Raw genomic sequence first — 4,734 nt, 5'->3', positions numbered from 1 at the left:
CAATTGAAATAAAAAAATTAAGGTCTTATGTTCATAAATGTACCAACCAAGCGCGTACATAGATATGCGGACCACATGTCTGGAGCAGCACAGGAAGACCGTCCTGAAACCATTTTGACTCCCAAACTGACCAAATGTTCTCTCTGCAAGGAGGGAGGGGGTGAGGGAACCTTCCCATTGTCTCAGGAATTGGGTAATCACCATCTCAAAAGAATGGCCAGACTACCAGGAAAGGCAATCTGATAAGGCATTATCAGATAACCTGGCAGACAGGAAAAACAACAACATTCAAATCTCTGTTGTAGACCGCCTTTTCTGTGATTTAGGTATGATGTTTGTGGGGGGAGGTCTTGGGTTACACCCTTTCTGTGATGTATGCATGATGTATGGAGGGGTGGTCTTGAGCTCCAGGGAAAGCAATTAAAAATGTCTATATAAGGGCCGGCACACCTTTGTTCTGGGTCCTCCTCCTTTCTCCTGCATGTGAGGGGAGTACCCTGTTGCAACAGTTCAATAAAGATCAGGCTTACTAGCTGCTTTGCTTCTCAATATTCTCTGGTTGAGCTCTGTTATTTTCTTCTACTGATGGATAACCTACAAAGGACTCTATAAGGGCTCTTCTGTCCCCCCCCATAAGGGAATAAGGGCAGATTTTGTTTACTACACAATACTTGGAAGTGATGTATGTTTCTCCCCTCTAAATTATAAAACATTGCAGGTCTCCGTAGCTCCCGCCCAGAGCACTCTGCACAGAGTAACTGGGGCTGCTCCCTCCTAGGGCTTTTAAAAAGCCCAAATCCTGCTGATTGACTGTTTGGCAGAGAAAAGGTAAGCAGGAGCAGGGAAGGAATCCGGTGCTGCCGTCTCCTCCCAAACGGATGATAAGTGGGGAGTTTTAAAAGAGCAATTTATGTCCAGCCTCAGCTACTGAGTCAAGAGGGAAAATGTACCGTTTCCACCAGCTAAGGATACACCCAGAGAAGTTTCTGATAGTCTGTTACTAGATTGGGATGTGGGTGTTTGTAACCACTGGCAGAAAGTGGTCAGATTCATCTGGCCATAGGCATTCCTTACGGCTAGTTGCCCTTAGCTACAGATTCCTTCTTGGGGCTTCAGTGTGCACATGGAATTTTATAATGGACTTTTAAAATATTTATAATAGCAGCACAGTGCTGTACAAAAAAAAATCCCCTCTCCATCTCTGTTTTCACTTCCCCATTCAGTTTAATGGAGAGGGTGAGCAGATTATTAGACAAACTTAGAAATGAATTAAAATACATAGGCCCCTATAGAAGCAGCATTTTATGTCTATTTTTGTGGTGATAGAACTGCATCTCACTGTTGTCAGGTTTTGTTTACCCATTGGTTTTAAATGTTTTTTTTTCCTACTTCCTTGAAATATTGGCTATGTTTGCAAAGCAGCCTAAATTTACTTGAATGTATAAATGAAAAATGCAGGTCACAATTGTTAATGGTTGATATATGTACTTCTGTCCTGTACATTCAGAAATGACGGTAAAGTATTTATGCTTTAAAAATAGAGCAAATTAAAAGATAATTAATTAACTACAAGCTGGTGAGGACAGAGACTTTTAATATTGCAAATCCAAGTATATCAGGACAAGTACAGTTAAAGAGACTGCAATTTGCTTTAACACTGTCTCATTTGTATTTATCCTTAAAAAAACAACTCTCCTAAATAGTGCTTCTTCTTGGAAGCACTAACAGAATGTGAATATTTATTAACAGACATTCCAAACTAAGCAAATATGCAGAATATAAATGCTGACCTAAGTGATTCATATGATCATATTAGTTACTTATCTTCCAAGTAGGTTAGATGTCTCTGGGATGGTAGGAAACTCAAAAAGATAAACATATTGCAAAAGCACTAATGATCTCCAGCAGAGTTGGTTTTGCTTTATATTCCCTTTTTAAAAGCCTCCTAGTTCAAATATCTGCATGTGTAAAGTTTTTAGTTAAAATCTAACAAGATCAGAATAAATGTCATTTTCCATAGCAATATGGAATTTGAAGAATCTGAGGTAACTTGTAGCCTCACTTCCCCTTTACCAACACAAATCATTCCAATAATACTGTTACAGGATTAGTGGTTGAGTTGGATCCTGGGTCCCAACCAAACCTGCTATTTTATATCTGTAAGATTGTAGTTGGTAGTAAAAGAGACTGTTGAAGAGATGAGACTAGTTTCTTTGTTAAGTTAATGGCCTGTAAGCACCCTATTTATATGTCTAAAGAGCTGGTAAAAGCATGTGTGTTGTCAGCAGAGACACTTGATGGGAAGGGGTAAGCCACTTGGCTGGATGGTATGTCATCCTAGGGGTCAATATGCCAGGGAGCTAGCTTTTATTTTAGTCTGGGCTGAAGCTAGGAGCTGGAAAAGAGTCACGGAGGCTTGTCTTGCTCCATGCTGAATCCAAAGCTATGGCCGTGAGCAGCCTTCCTGGAGACTTAATGAGGATGCAACATCTGCTGAAGTGTTAATGCTTATACAACTTATACAGTCATACATTGTGTTACGTTCTGCTCTTGTTACGGACTTTCAGCGTTAAGAGCGATAGACTCGTAATCTGGTGAACCGGGTTCGCGTCTCCGCTCCTCCACATGCAGCTGCTGGGTGACCTTGGGCTAGTCACACTTCTCTGAAGTCTCTCAGCCCCACTCACCTCACAGAGTGTTTGTTGTGGGGGGAGGAAGGGAAAGGAGAATGTTAGCTGCTTTGAGACTCCTTCAGGTAGTGATAAAGCGGGATATCAAATCCAAATCCAAACCCCGGAAGTGTTTACTTCTGGGTTCGCCATCTGCACACTTTGCACATGCGCAGAAGCAATCACTCCCTGCACATGCACAGAAGAGGCACTCTAGTTACAGACTTTTCAGGGTGCAAACAGCACCCTGAAATGGATTAAGTCCGCAACTAGAGGTACCACTGTAGTCAGGTTGTATGCATGAGTAAATAAAAACATATCTTAAGAACACCACAGTCTCCAATGACCTTCATTCTAAGGAAACAGAACCCTAAGTAAGTGCTGGTACTCCTGAAGTCTCTTGCTACTCAGAGCCTGCCATGCATGCAATGATATATATTGTTATGAACTGGGGGGGGGGGGCGGGCAGTAGGCAGTTTGCCGAAACCCATCTAACTCCTGGATCCAGCATATGTTACAATATAAGCCAGGCAAGTTTCCTGGTGAGGTGCTAGCCTAGGTAATGGACCACTATGGGAACAAAGGAAGTGGATCAATGTGAGACAGCAAATGGGTAGAACCCCTTCCTTCAACTGGCTGGTGGTTAGAAAGGCAAAAGAACAGGGTTGAAAGTTGAGTGATGTGAGCTAGAAGCTAGATTAAAAACTGCAGACAGGGAAGCCCGAGAGATACAGAGTGATACAGATTTCTGTGTGAATCCAAGGCTGCAGCTAAGGGGGAAGCAAAGGGGGTGTTAATGTTGTGAACCTCTCCACTATAGGCTCAGGTTGCGTATACGTGTAAATAAACCATATATCATAGAGACACCACAGTCTCTGCTGCACCTCATTCCAAAGGAAACACAAATCCTGGGCAAAGTGGCTGAACCCCAGAATCCTGCACCATTTTTGGAGATTGTGGTGGTGTGCAACGATATCCTCTTACTTGTGTGCACTGCAATCCTACGAATCCTTTTTGAGAAGCAAGTCCTGTTGACTTCAGTGAGACTTTCTAGCAAATGTGTAGTGGATTGTCTCTTAAAGGAACCACAGTGACTCATGACGCAACAGGTGCTGGTCTGCGCCATTTCAGACTTCAGGTGGTGAGGGTCACATATCTGAATGCTCCTCCTGCTATATAAAGGGTGTAAGGCCAAACTTTCTTACTTGTGCCATTATGGCAATAACCTAAGCAAACACTCTGGATTGATGGGGACATACACAGAAAGGTGACAGGAGGGTGATGAAGGGCTCTTTGTGGAGACAGGGTAGAAAGGATCTCTCCTTGTGGGAGGCTGGGGGAAGAAACAGAAGGTCCCAGGTGAGAGCTGGAAAGGTCTACTTTCATGTATATGGATAAAGGACATGATACAACTCTGATAGAGAGTTTTTATATCTATTTTTCTATTTCTTTTTCTTTCACTCAGCTTTTTATTTCTTGCTTTTTATTCTCTCTTATTTTCGCTCCTCTTTCTCTTTCTTTTTTAGATTAGATTGGTTTTTATTGTATCTATAGTTGAAAACTTTCAATAAAAATATTTGGAAGGGAAGCAAACACTCTCACATACTGTTGCTGAGGATTTTTCTTTTCTCAAATAATAGCTTTTTATTATTATTAAGGAACATAATAGGATGCATCTTCTCCATCTGTTTCCTTCCCACCCAGACTTGCACTGAAGACATAGTCAACCCAATCTTGCAATGATGGTCAGAACAGAAGCGCATTTAAGAGAGATGGACTAAGAACTGGAAGCCCATTTGAGACTGTCAGGTGCCTTTTGACATACGTCAGCTAGTGAGTGAAGCTGTTATAGCACTGAGTGGTATTTTGGTTTTGGGTTTTTTTCAAAATAGATGTTATAGCTACCACAACCCTTAAAAGCTTGTGTTTTGTTTGTTTGTTTGTTTGTTTGTTTGTTTGTTTTGGACATCAACCAATTTACAGTCAAATCCATCTCTGATTTTTTTCTAGCTTAATTTCACTTGCCTCATTCTGTGGTCCAGATAAACAATATTTCATATGCCAA

General features: G+C 41.5%; 1 long non-coding RNA gene across 1 annotated transcript; it reads left to right on the top strand.

Moving 5' to 3' along the window:
- Positions 1 to 722: 722 nt before the first annotated feature.
- Positions 723 to 4,734, top strand: LOC309379682. The gene is made up of 2 exons (XR_014172594.1): positions 723 to 828; positions 4,374 to 4,734. It is a non-coding gene; the product is annotated as an uncharacterized lncRNA (long non-coding RNA).

This window comes from Podarcis melisellensis (genome assembly GCF_964234715.1).
Source record: "Podarcis melisellensis genome assembly, chromosome: 10".
Lineage (NCBI taxonomy): Eukaryota > Metazoa > Chordata > Lepidosauria > Squamata > Lacertidae > Podarcis > Podarcis melisellensis.
This window is presented reverse-complemented; position numbering and strand designations above follow the sequence as displayed.